This window comes from Triturus cristatus, chromosome 5_2 (assembly GCF_964204655.1).
Source record: "Triturus cristatus chromosome 5_2, aTriCri1.1, whole genome shotgun sequence".
Lineage (NCBI taxonomy): Eukaryota > Metazoa > Chordata > Amphibia > Caudata > Salamandridae > Triturus > Triturus cristatus.
Genome location: NC_140588.1, coordinates 366,232,336 through 366,246,891, shown reverse-complemented (window position 1 = coordinate 366,246,891; position 14,556 = coordinate 366,232,336). Strand labels below are relative to the sequence as shown.

Here is a 14,556-nt window from a genome sequence, read left to right as displayed (position 1 = left end):
TGTTGTGATGTAATAGCAGTGGAAAAAGACAGTTGGCCACTGTTGTTATGTCACCAAGGGAAATGCTTGCTTCCTTAGTGCTTCCCTGCATTGCACGGGTCTCCACAAACCCAAGCCGAGCAGCAAAATGGTTTGTTGCATCTTGCATCACTACCACCTTCTCGAGCCTCTAAGGTCTGCGGAGACTTGAGAGGCTGCGCAAAAACCTAGTATTCTGTGCCACTCTGACCGCTGCTTTCTCCCACAGCCTGTCAGCCTGGCTCCACTTGTCTACTCCCAAGGAGAGTAGAGAGCGTAGATTCAGGTTGAGAGGAAAGGGAAGCACCAAAGATTGTCAGGGCAACGTGGTAGGACAACAGGAATTGGACTTTTTTTTTAAATATGGGAAGGGTGTTTTGAGGATGGTGCGGGAGGGTGGCAGGACAAAAGGTGTTGTATTTTTGTTTAAAAATTTCTCAATATGGTCAGAGAATTATTTGAAGAGTGGAGTGGGCAGGTGGTAGGATGCTAGATTGAGTGTTTTTTGAGTATTTGAATGGGATGGAGGAGGGAGGATGGCTGATCGGGGAGGGTGGCAAGGCACCAGTTATATTTTGTGTACTTGAGGGAAAGAGAGTACTAACTAGGATTGTGGGCTTGTTGGCAGGACATCATGTTCATTTTATTTATAAAGTACAGTTGGGGAAGGGGCTGAATTAGGCACTTGCTGTGCTTGGCATCCGGTTAACTCATCTTCCCCTGCAGAGCGTATCCATACAATCAGCTGCACAGGGGAAAATGACTGAGGAGGTGTACTTAATATTAAATCAAAGATGGATAACTGCCATTAACATTGAATTTTCCACCTCAAGATCCCAAGTAGCACCATAGATACCTCCAAATTTGCTATTTTTGTCTAGTTGCTGTCACTTGGAACACCTCTGTGGAAGACAACCACGTTATTGACATCTACCCATCTTTAATTCCATCCGTTGTAATAGTCTGCTATTGGACCTCACTCATTGCTCCTCTGTCCCAATGAACAAGATCTTACATTTTCCTAAAGAAAACACTCTCCCACAGATGCCATGCATAGCAACCAACCACGTTTTTACAACCACCACCCTAGGAGTAACTTACAGTCAGCTAACGTGAACTTTCTGACTTCACTCAATCCACCCAGAGCTAACTCTAGATTTTTGCCCTTTTACCTACTCGGTCGCTTCCAGTGCAACTCACTTCCACCAATTATCAGGACCAGCCCTCAACCCTGAATTTAAAACAGCCCTAAAAACTCATCTTATGGAACTGGAGGGCAAAGGCTGTATCAGATCTCTCACAGACCTTTCACATTGTAAATATGTACACTTAAAAATGTTTTGCAAACAGGTAGTAGAGTTCAATGAACAGAAGATTAAATTGTATGCAATGAGGTTGTAGGGCCTATAGTTATGTGAATGTGCAGAGGTTCCTTCAAATTCGGGACCAACGATTTTCAGTTGGTATCTGCTATTAATAAACAGGTTTCTGGAAGAAATTGTTTCACTTTCTTTAGAAGAGAGGGCTTTACCAAGATGTCTTTGAATTTTTGCCAAAGTGTCCATTAAGGGTGAGGATGATGTTCATGGTGAAACTAAGTGACTTTCTACTGGGTGAAAGTTAGGGTTCAAAGCCGTCAAGGTTCACACCATTGTGCCTGGTTTGTACAGTTTCTTGTTAGTTATTCTTTGCAAATAACAGGAATTCTGCCTTAGCTGAGATAATCTTCAAGTAGGCATTAGACATAAAGGTCTCGATGATGTACAGACAGTGTTTGAGGCGTTGGATGTCTGAAGCACAGAATGTTTTAAGTAAAGTTGTCTATCATCCGCATACTGGGAACTTTGATGCTGTTATCTGCGAGTTGAGCACCAAGAGACTCTATGTACAGGTTGAAAATGACAAGAGAAAATATGGAACTTTAGGGTACTCTGCAGGTGATAGAGCTCTTTTGGCAATTGGAGGTGCACATGTGAACAATCTGATGTAGGTTGGAAAGGTAGTTGAAGGACATTGCTGGTGAATCACATTCAAGACTTCAGGGTGCATATGAGGGTGGGATGGTTGGCTGTGTCGAAGGCAGCTGAGAGGTCCAGCAATATCAGTGGCAGCTGTCATCTTCTCCAGTTCTCAGTAGGGCATGGTCTACGATGGGTAAGGTAATGGTCTCTGTGCTGCAGCGTGATCTGTAGCCTGACTGGTAGTCACGCATTAGATGACAATTACTAATGTGATCATGGAGCTGAACAAAGACTGCTTTTTTAATGATCACTGCTGATGAATGGAAAGTGAGTGATAGGCCGGTAGTAGGCGAGGTAATCAGAGTCTAGTATAGGTTTCATTAGAAGTTTAGAAGTGGAAGAATCTAGCTTGTCTTGAGAGCTTCTGAGAACATGCGCTGAATGAGAAAATCATTGACAATGGTAAGTAGGGGTAAAAGAGCATCCCAACTGAAAGTTTTGATGTAAGACATAATCTTACTAAGAAGTAGCTTTTAGGGAGATACGTATGTTGGGAGATCTGTGAGAGACAGGGCTTCAAAGGCTGACACTTTCAGGATCATACAGCAAGGGGTGGGGGTAAGAGATGATGAAGGCTTAGAGTTGTTGATGTGCTATCAGATCTTCTGTATTGTTCACTGAAGAAGAGGTTGATGACATTGCACTTTTCTGTGAAGTGAGAAAGAGGTGGGTCTAGCAAGGCGTTAACACAGTGCTTGATTATCTTGAAAAGGATTCTGCTTCTGTTAGTGGCTTAATTGATGGCATTGTTATAGTATTTTGATTTGGCTGATGTGATGAGCTGTCTGCATGCTGCACAGAGGGACTTCAGTATAGTAAGATCCTCTGGAGTTCTGTTTTTCTTCCATTTTCGTTCCTGTCTGCAGATGGGTTGTTTATTTTCAGCAAGATCCTAAGAGTACCAGGATGCTAAACGCTTTGACTTGCACTTGCCTATTTTAATTGGGGTGTGCATGTCCACATATTTTTCAAAAAAAGTTCTGAAGTTACGTAGAAGGCTGTTGGTGTCAGACGTGTACTTGAAAGGGTAAGAGATGACTTCAAGCATTAGGGTGCCTGCAGATAAGTCTTTGAAGGATCTGAAGGTCTGTTCTTCTCTTTTGCGTTGAGCTTGTTTTTTTGGTAGGCCACTGTGCAGGGAGTTAGGGAGGTCAGTTCAGTCCAAGGGTATAGGTGGTTTGCACTATATTGTTAGTAATGTTGAGAAGATAAGGTTGAGGATGTGTCCTCTGGAGTACATTGGTTGTTTCAAATGCTGTACCACTTTGATTGTGTCGATGAGGTTGTAGAGAGTGTCTCTTGTTATTTTGGGCTTGTATTGTCCAGGACGCTGAAGTCACCCAAGAGGATGGTGTGGGCATGTCAGATGGACAAAGTGGTGAGGAGATCTGAGAATTCATTAATGCAGTCCGGGAGGTTTTTAGATGAGATAGAAGGTGGAGGTCAGAGTAACAAAGTACAAAATGGTATATCAGCAGCCTCATCAAGGTGAGTGGTACTTGCTTGACTACAGTGTCCCTTCATGTCTGCACACTCCACATGATGGACTGTAACCTGTTGGTACAAGGATGGCTAGGATGTGCGAGGTTGGGGGGGTTTGAATATGATGATGAGGAAATCAAGCTTATGATCGGTTATGAGGTCCGCAAAATCTAGCGCGTGGTGTGCTGCAGACCAATTGTTAATGAGCATGAGTTCGAATGTGCGTTCAGTTGTATGAGCATGTGTGGTAATTAGTGGGATGTAAGAGGTTGGGTCTATGTGTTGTAGGAATACTATGTTAGTGTTTGCGTTGTCCAGGGCTGGCTGTGATTGTAAAGAATCACAGTATGGTGCTGGGTGAGGGAATACTATGTGAGTATATGAGTTGTCTAGGTCTGGGTTTAATTGCGGAGATTCACAGTATGTGGTGTTGGGAGAGCAAAGCAAAAGATAAAATTGTATTTGTCAGTCAATTCTCCAATCTCAGTAATACATTTAAAAATATAGTAAACAGAAATTGGAAAATTTTAAACTCTGAAGAGGAGACTAAATTAGAGAAACCTCTGTTCTCGTACAGACGAAACAAGACAATACGGAATTGTCTGGTTTAGACGTATAAAACCAAACCCTTGAGCCAGACCACACTCAATGGACAGAGGGCAGTAGGAAATTATAGATGCGGAACATGTTCAATATGTCCGCACTGTATAGAAACTAAAAATATGTTTTTTAATTGTAAAACCTTAACATCAAAAACCTTAAATAACTGTCGAAGTAAAAATATAATCTACCTACTAACCTGTCCATGCGGTTTAGGTTATGTGGGGGAGACGAGTAGAGAAATGCGCATACGTCTTTTAGAGCACCAATCGGCAGTAATAACAAAAAAAGAAAATGCAACACTGACTAGTCATTTTATCAAGTTCAATCACGATTGTAACGAGATAAAATGGTTTATTCTAGAAAAAATCACTATGAGTAGGAGAGGAGGAAATCTAGAAGCCATAAGGAAAAATCGTGAACAGTGGTTCATGTGTTATCTTAATACTGTTAATAAAGGTTTAAATTCAAGAGAAGATTGGATGAAGATCATTAGCTATTGATAAGGACGGACTATCCAATGTGTTGAGCATATCGACATTTGAATAGGTTTGATGATGGCATTAACCTAACACCAACAATGACCGTGGCATTGTTCCCTTATCAGTACATAGTAGTAGTAAGAACAAGCTGGTCACTTAGCTTTACATGAGGGAGCTTTTCTTGTAATAGAGGGGCAAACAGTATATTAGCCCGTATCGTATTCCAAACATATAACCATCAAGATGAAGAATCAGAGAGGACATGGTTACTATACGTTAAGAGCGCAAGCTGTTATTGAGTGAGCATCCAGCCATTGTACAATATATGGCTAATAAGATTAGATTAGAAAGAATGATAGTGGCCATTAGCTCTTACTGTTCAATACATAGATAATATAAGCAAACATATATGCGAGTGGATTTTATAATATAATCAGGCGGTAATGATATAACACGGGCCGAGATCGAGCGAAAAGCCCAATATACTTTTTCATTTTAAAATTAATAGGATTATGAATACGGGAAGGAGGGTAGTGATATATATATATTGTGTATATTGGTGTTACAATATAATATAATATATATTGGAATCGAGCGAGAGCGAGAATCATTGTAAGACCTCTGCATATAAAAATAAATAAGTGTTGAATAATAAATAAATGTAGGAATATGATGGTGAGGGAGGTGACACTTTGTTAGGTAATTGGTATCCTGATCCAATTTCAAAATATTTTTTTTTAGATAACGTGCGCATAGATGTACGCGCATTTATGTACATGGATGTAGGATTACGAGTAACGTGGGATGCGCGAGGACAAGGTCAAATGTGGCAGAGGTAGCGCGTAGTCTATAATTAACAGGAAGTGTAGCGGGAATCACTTCCGGGTTAATAAGAGGAGAGGCAGTAAAGACAGAAAATACGAACGCAACGCATGCTAAATGGCTAATTAACAATTATCTTTGGACCAATCACAGCGCTTACAAGCGTATTTAAAGCAGGGTCTTCCCCACGATTCATTTACACCTCACGGACGTGAGAAGACGTACGCAGGATTCCGCCTCTTTATATCAAATTTTAAGGTGAGCAAAGAATTAGTTACAGCAACCCGAGGGCGGTGTATAAATTAGACTATATTTCTAAAAGGCAATGAGTTTACCAAGACATGCTCTGTCTTTATACTCTATTCGAATAGCCGGTGAATACAAGAGAATAAAGAGGCAAGTATCGTTTGGCCCCCTGTAAGAAGGTGGAAAGTCCTCCAGGGAGAAGGATAATTATCATCACCACAGCTTAATTACCAAGGCATGACATGACGCCGGTTCCGGCATATAAAATAAAATAAAAAACACGCTCCTTTTTCACATACTGGTTAAATAATAATGTGTGTCAAACCACCGATGTGCTTTTTTTGGATATTACAGGCATACCAGAGTGAACTATTAATACGTAATTGGAAGGACATTTTAACATACGTATAATTAAGAGACTCCCGTATAAACGATTTGTGATCCAGGATTATGTTGAAAGGTATATATGATTTCTGGCCATTGTGTAATACATAGCCCTAAGAGAAAGGCTGCCCTAATGGTGGGGTATTTCATTATTGTTTCTTTAGGTTGCTCCAAGTAGGAATTAAGCGCATACTAAGGCCAATTGAAATAAACAACTTAAAGTTAACAACAACAAATACAATACAGGTGAGATAAAGTTGACATATACAAAAACTATGAGAAAAGGAGAAAGATTATACTTAAGATTAAGTGTGGTATAGGAATAAGTAGACTGCAGGATATATGATGGAATCCTATGTATATAATAATATAGAAAAAATCGTCTATTGTGAAAATAATAATAAATAATAAAAATATGAATAGGGAAGAGATTTAATCATCTTCTAGACTAAAATAATAATAAGGAAGAGGAATAAGATCAGGGCTAATAATGATTATCAAGACCTATAAACATGGGGATCTATATGGTATGGAATTTATAAAGAAGAGTTTGGGACAATAAAGAAATAAGGTATAGGACAACATATGAATGTACAAAATAAAATGTATAGAATAAAATGTTAATTGGTGGCATTGTATTTGTATTTTGGCTGTGTGTAATATGGATTTTTCTATATTTACCTACAACACAGGTTAGCCGTAGTAATCTATCAAGTGTGAATAACAGAGAGACTCGAAATGCTAGTCTTGAAAAAGATGGAACAATAAGAAATAACCATCGAAACGCGTCGACGCCCTTTGTTTTTGTGTGGCAGAATCTGTGGAAACACTTTGTCCTGCAGATGATATAATAGAGTTCATCCAGGCCTAGTGTAGAAATTGTTCCGTGTGATCTGTCGAATTGATGACAAATTGTAGTGTCTTACGATACATGTTTTTTCTCTCTTTGTTAAAATTGTGTTACATTATAATGTTGTTTTTATATATTGTTGATGTATTGTATTTATGAATTTTTTTTTTTAAAAAGAGGATTGTGTCACACAATTGATGTGACTTGTCTATATATAAGAAAGTGCAATAAAATGAATATGATCTAAGTGTTGGCTGTGAGAATAAGATCTTCTTTTAACAATTAAGTAGAGTGTGTATAGGATATAATATGTGTTGATAAGATTGGTTCTTGTATAATGACACAAGGGATAAATTAATTCAAACTATTGAATAGTACTCCAGTCCCTTTGTTTCTGTGAAAGGGGTCTCTCTCTATTTTGATACATACGTGTTGGGAGAAGCACATGCTTAGATTCTATCTTGTAGGTTTCAGAATAACAGGGGTCTGGCTCAAGAACCTATCTGGATCAACAATCAATACCCTTGTCTGTGTTTACTCTTTGATGGGGACGCCTGGGCGATAGGACATCCTGAAGAGTAGATTGAAATAGGAAACATGCAAGAAGTAATGTCACTACCTGTGCAGATGGAAGATAGGAAAATAAGTCCTCTTGCTTGTCTTCTTCTTTTAAAGATGTTTTTGTCAGGAAACCAGTGATGTCACTTCCTGTGCAGATGCATGATGGGAAATTAAGTCTTCCTGTCTAGCTTCTATGTTTTAAGATAGTTTTGGTGGAAACCAGTGATGTCCCTTCCTGGGCAGAATGAAGATGGAAAATTCAGTGATGTCACTTACTATGCAGCTGGATTATAAGAAATGCATATACATGCAGTTAGGCACTCAGTGCAGGATAATATGCCCATATATCATGCAGGGGACCTTGCCGTCACAACAGCTTGTTTTATGAAAGCTGTGCTTCCATAGTGATCTGTGGACCCTCTTGATCTGGTCAGCACAGCTGGCGTGTATTTCATATAGAGACCACAACCAATTACTAAAATCCCTCTTGTATTCCCCCTCTAGTACAAGAAGTTATTCAAGCCGCAGGTTCTTCATACAAGTGGAAGATACCTTCTCCCCCTGCCTGCCTTTAGCACTAGAGTTACAAGTGACTGCAAATGGAAGGCATGCTTTGTGTGTGCATCGAGGAACTGAACCTACCTGTGTCCCTTCTATGGTACTTCTTTCCTAGCCAAATCTGATACTGTTTGTAGAGAAAAATTGGCTATCTTGGTACAACAGAATCAAGTTGTGTGTTATGGTGACAGTTAATTTCTTTTTCTAGTTTTGCTGGCTTTAGGTTGGCCCCATTAAGCCATATTTTTTTTTCTCCAGACACTTGTTTAAATAAAAAATCTTACTTTCAAACACATGCTGTTGCTTTTCCATGTTCATTGTTTCAATTATAATCAATTCTTCCTCTGTATCAACTTTCTCATGCCAAACGTTAATTCTGCACTTCGAAGGATGCACACGTGGCATGCATAAGCAGTTTGCTGGACCACAGCAAACTCTCTGGTAGAGCACTGTCGATCTTCGGATTACTTATCCCCTATCGTCACCAGTTGTAGCATCCTCACCAGCCTGGGTACTAACAAATGACTACACCACACACTGAGCTTAGTAGAACATGTCTTTATTCTGGGATTAAACACGAACTCAACTTTCTAAACCTGCATTCACTTCCAATATGCTCTAATGCTTACATCACAGTTCTACGGAGTACATCAGGAGCCACAAGGGTTCCGTGATTACAAACCCACATGACACTACAGATACCTTCCCATGTTTAGGGTTAATAATGGCAAAGTGAATATACCATTGGGAAGAACTACGTTTTTAGAGAAATCTAGGAATTACAGATGGTTGCAAACTTTTTTTATTCTTACAGGGACTGAGTTCCACATCTTCTCGGTTTAGAGAGAAGAGGAGTTTACCCCAGTTCAAGTTTTGTTCAAGAAAGGGACAGAAAGCAGTGAAACCGGTGTAGATCGAAGAGCTCTGTATTGGTGGTAAGTATTTAGTGCACTTGGCAAAGCCAAGTGTACTAGCTCTGCAAGCTGTTTCATACCATAAAGCAAGAAATTATCATAGTGGATAGTAATCAGGGCCGGCTTTAGCGCTGGTGGCGCCTGGTGTGACAATTTCTGTGATGCATTCCAATGACCTCCTTCTCCACAGATTCCCTGCCTAACACCCTCTAACAGCGCCCCTCATCTCTCCATAGCCTTTTTCTCACATGTATTTAATTTGTTTTACAGTGCTACTCATACCAGTGTAGGGTGTCAGAGCTCTTTACATCACACACACATTACACAATCAATGAGTCATGCATGCATACATCAGTGTATAGCAACATTACAAAAGACTATGAGGACTACAATGGCATAGTTGCCAACATTTGAAAAAAACTTCCCTAGACACTTTGCAGCACAGGGCTGCTGCAGATAGAAAGTTCTGGTTTGCGAACCTGTGTGTAATAAAGGGGACATTTCTGCAACAATATTACCTGGGATAGTCTCGAACTTGCCGGGACTGTCAGGTGCAAAAAATGGGACAGTTGGCAACTATGCAAGGTGTAGGAGTCACATGTCACCCATACTGGTAGGCATTATATTTTCAGACCGCTTGGTCTGCAGAAGCAAAGACTCTCGATTTAAAACATAACATAGAGGTTGAGGTTGGCTTTACTATTAAGAATGTATTTCTACCCAAACAAACCTTTCTAGCAACATTAAGGTCATTCATGAAAATAATGCCTGAGGAAAAAAGCATAACGTTATAATCTATACCTTGACAGAAGCAGGGACCAACTGAGCTAGTTACATAAAATACAGTTAGTTCTGTGATCTACACTGCACACTTTCTTTGCAGCAGGCACATTAACCGTCTGCGCTACTTTATATGATGAGTCAGCCCCCCACCCCCTGAGCTCTGCATCCGGTGCAGCGGCAACGGTCGCACCACCCTAAAGCCCAGGGCCGGACTGGCCGTAGCGGGCACCGGGCAATCCCCCGGTGCGCCGCATGGGTGGGGGCCGGTTTTGGGCACCTGGGGCCGTTTTTGTTACAGGGCCGTTTTTGCAGCATAACTGCAAAATCGGCCCGTAACAAAATCGGCCGAAAACCGGCCCTGGTAAAGAGCTCGGCGGCACCCCGAAGCCCGGGGAAATGGGTGGTGGGGGGGGGGGGGGGCTGGCCGAGCACTTTGCCAGGGCCGGTTTTGGTTCCCAGTGCGGCCCTGCTAAAGCCGGCCCCTGGCTCTTATCACTGTACTGGGTCGTCAAAACTCAAGGGGATTATTAAACAGGGCTGCCTCTCGGCCCACGCCATCGCCTCTTTTCTTCCCCTGCGCCTTTCCTGTGCTGCTGCTGCACCCTGAGTAAAGCACAGCAAATGTTAAAATCAGTCTCCTGATTCTCGCACTTAATCAACACTGTTGCACAAGACAACAAGAAAAGAAAAGAGCAGGGGGAGATGAAAGGAGACAAAATGGCCAAGAGGACAGAGAAGAAAAGAACAGAGAAGGAAAAAAAAGTCAAATAATGACATGAGCACTCAGTGGCAAGAAAATATAAACTAAACGACCCAAGATACAAAAGAGGACAGACAAGGATAGAAAGCTACAAACAACACGAAGGGAAGGAGAACGTCAGAAAACACGCAGATGATGGGAAAAGAACTAGCCAAGTGGGTCAAAAAACAATAAAATAAAAGGAAATGAATTAAACGAGCGAGGGAGAGCACAAAAAGGATCAACTGTGATGGGAGAAAGAATTAAGTTAAAGGGAGCCAGAGATTAAAAGGAAGAGCAGAGGAGAGAAATTGAAAATAAAAAATAAGCAGGCTATGCGTGTTTTAGACTGAAATATAAATGAGTTAGTGCAGAGGATAAACCTATCTATTGCAGAGTACTATGTGTATTATGCAAGCCAGTGGCCATGCCCTAATACATGGGTACTCACAAACTTTCTCTCGGGGGCCAAATTTACAGTGTGGTTTCTGGCTGAGGGCCGCACCGGTGGGGGCGGGGCCAGTGGGGGAGGGGGCGGGGCTAGAGCAAAAAAAAACTATGACCATGAGGTTGAACACAGGCCACTGCAGCGGACGCCTTCATCCACTGAGCCACCAGACCCGGTATGCACACCTATCTATCTATCTATCTATCTATCTATCTATCTATCTATCTATCTATCTATCTATCTATCTATCTATCTATCTATCTATCTATCTATCTATCTCTCACTCTGTCTCCCGCCTATCTCTATCTATCTATCTATCTATCTATCTATCTATCTATCTATCTATCTATCTATCTATCTATCTATCTATCTATCTATCTATCTATCTATCTATCTATCTATCTATCTATCTATCACTCTGTCTCCCGCCCTATCTATCTATCTATCTATCTATCTATCTATCTATCTATCTATCTATCTATCTATCTATCTATCTATCTATCTATCTATCTATCTATCTATCTATCTATCTATCTATCTATCACTCTGTCTCCCGCCCTCTCTATCTATCTATCTATCTATCTATCTATCTATCTATCTATCTATCTATCTATCTATCTATCTATCTATCTATCTATCTATCTCTCACTCTGTCTCCCGCCCTCTCTATCTATCTCTCTCTCCGTCCATCACTCTGTTTGTCTCCCTTTCACTCTATCCCCTCCCTCTCTCTCTCTCTCCCTCTGTCTCCCTCCCTCCCTATCCCTCCCTCTGTCTCTGTCTCCCTCCCTCTGTCTCCCTCCCTCCCTATCCCTCCCTCTGTCTCTGTCTCCCTCCCTCTGTCTCCCTCCCTCCCTATCCCTCCCTCTGTCTCTGTCTCCCTCCCTCTGTCTCCGTCTCCCTCCCTCTGTCTCCCTCTGTCTCCCTCCCTCACTGGACTGTTTGTCTCCCTTTCTTTCTGTCCCCGTCCCTCCCTCTCTCTCTCCCTCTCTCCGTCTCCCTCCCTCTCTCCGTCTCCCTCCCTCTCTCTATTGCTCTCTCTATTGCTCTCTCTTTCCCTCTGTCTCCCTCACTCTGTCTCCCTCCCTCCCTCCTCCGTTCTCCCTCCGTTCTCCCTCCCTCTCCCTCCCTCCCTCCCCCTCCCTCTGTCTCCCTCTCTCTCTCCCTGTCTTCCCCCCTCTCCCTGTCTTCCTCCTCTCCCTGTCTTCCTCCTCTCCCTGTCTTCCTCCTCTCCCTCCCTCTTCCTCCCTCTGTCGCACTCTGTCTTCCTCCCGCTGTCACCTCACCCCCTGCTCTCACTCCCTGCTGCCCTCCATCACCTCACCCTGCTGTCCTCTGTCACCTCACCCCGCGCTGAGACTGCTTCCAGGGAACGCACACGGCCGCCGCACCCAAGTACTTCACAGGTCTTTTTTTTTTATATCCAACTTTGTTTTTATTTAGAAAAAGAGGTGAGCTCGAAGTACACAGCTGTGTGCCTACAACTATCCTGGCCGGCAGCGAACGAAGTCAAGTCCCATTAAACAAAGGCCTTACAGCATAACATATCACATATATTCCCCCTCCAATTCTCTGCCTTCAGCGTATCGTACCCAGAGCGCCCGCCACCCCATATCCTACCTAAAGCCGTGTACGCACCCGCTGGGGGGTCGGGTAAGGCAAGTGTAGCTGGTGTTGCACGGCAATCTCCGACACGGGTCCCGTAGCTGGGGGCCACCCAACCTCTAGGCCGGGGCTAGTGCGTGCCGCGTGCGTATACAATGTGTTGGGTAGCTCATGTATGGTAGTGTAGTGTCCCGAGGTAAGCGCGTAAAGTTGGAAGGGGTTGGATGGAGGAGCGTCGCGCCACCGCGCTGGGTTACCAAGGCCCTATCACCGCACTTAACCTCTACACGTCCTGAAGACAGGACAAACTAAGTAAACAGAGGGCGGGGGGAAATGTGGCGGGGGGAGGGGGAGGGCGGCGGAGGAGGGGAAGCAGAACGGCAAGCGCCGCAGCGGGGTGGAAAGGAAAGTCTAAGGGACGCAGCCTGTGGGGAAGCATGCCTGCACCGTGGGAGGATCCGACCCCGGCGAGCCCACCCGCAGCTAGGGACCCACCAACGTCGAGGGTGTCAACGCCACCGGCCGTGTGAGAACCTCGGAGCGCGTCAGGGAAATGTCGTCGTCAAACAGTTTCAAGGCCCGCAGTCTCGGCGGTTGCAATCGCGCGTGCTCTATCCTGCCCAAGTGGTCCACCAAGGGAGACCAGAGGGTCTTAAACCTAGTATCTCTAAACTGGAGGCGGGCTGTAAGCAGTTCCATCGCCAAAACCTGCCAAAGGCGGGCGAACCACACGTTGATGGACGGTGGCTCCGCCTTCTTCCAGTACACCGCCACCGTTTGTTTTGCAGCACCTAGCATATGAAGGCTCAGGTGCCAATCACGTCCTGTCATTGCCCGTCGCGACGTCGGCCGAAGGCCCAAAATAATCGTGAGGGGGTCCTCTGGCAGGGGGTAGCCCAGCACCCTCTTGATGTGGCTGAGGACTTCCTTCCAATAAGTAGTCAGACTCGGGCATGTCCATCAAATATGGATAAAGTCTCCTGGCGCCTGGGTACAGCGCCAGCACAGCGGGGACACCTTGGGGAACATCTTCTGCAGTCGGACAGGGGTGTAGTACCACTGGGTCATCACCTTGTAGGCCGATTCCTGTTGGGGGATGCTGCGGAAGGTTTTAGGGATATCGCTCCAGAGCCTTGTCCACTGGGCGGAATTAATCCCGGAGCCCGAAAGATTCTGCCATCGCTCTTGGTACGGGTGTAGGCCTGGCCGCTGGGAATGCTGGAGCACTTTATAGACTCGAGAGACTAGGCCCTTGTATGTGCCAAACGTGCGCGCTAAGTGCTCAAACTGGGTGAGAGGTCTCGTGGCCGCCTGCACCAGCGAAGAGCCCTGCACCCAATGCCGAAGCTGTGCGTATTGGAACTTGTCCCTGTCAGTCAGCCCAAAGTCCCTTTGGCATTGCTGGAAGGATTTGAAGGTCCCTCCCTCAAAAAGATCTCGGATCGTCCGGCAGCCACTTTCCGTCCAGTTCTCAAAGTATGGCGAGCGGCAGGCCGGCGGAAACTGGGGATTGCGAGCTAGAGGGGTGTGCGGTGAGGGGAAGGTGGTGAGGCCCCTGCGGACCGCCACCTTATCCCAGATCTCTAAGACCGTCTTAGTGGGGACCGCCATATACGCACTACGGTGACGCGCCGCCCGGGGCAGCCAAGCGTGATCCCAAATCGGGCGACAGGTAACTGCCCTGTCCATGTGGAACCAAATTTTCTCGCTTTCCCACGCCCCCCACTCCAGGACATATCGGAGGTGTGACGCCCAGTAGTAATCCAGTAAATTAGGACAAGCAAGGCCGCCTCTATCCCGAGGGAGCTTTAGGATTTTGTTAGAGAATCGCGGCTTCTTACCTCCCCAAATAAAGGAGATCAAGTCCCTTTGTAGCCCCTGGATGTAATGTTCCGGGATGGGAGTCGGCAGGGTCTGAAACAAGTAGAGAATCTTTGGCAGCACGGACATCTTAATTGCATTGAGGCGACCAAGCCAGGAAAGCGGCAGTGCCTTCCAGGTGCGCAAGTCGTCCAGGACAGAGCGCCTGCACTCCGGCCAATT

General features: G+C 44.3%; 1 protein-coding gene across 10 annotated transcripts in view; it reads right to left on the bottom strand.

Annotated features, from left to right (window-relative positions):
• FARS2 (phenylalanyl-tRNA synthetase 2, mitochondrial) overlaps positions 1–14,556 on the bottom strand; it is a 1,670,666-nt gene that overhangs the window by 1,253,267 nt on the left and 402,843 nt on the right. The window contains exon 1 of one of the 10 annotated variants that reach the window (XM_085607210.1): positions 7,525–7,701. The exons of the other annotated variants lie outside the window; for them this stretch is intronic. The gene's annotated coding sequence lies outside the window, so the exon portion shown is untranslated. Of the gene's footprint in view, positions 1–7,524; positions 7,702–14,556 lie in introns of those variants that run through there. 10 annotated transcript variants of the gene reach the window in all.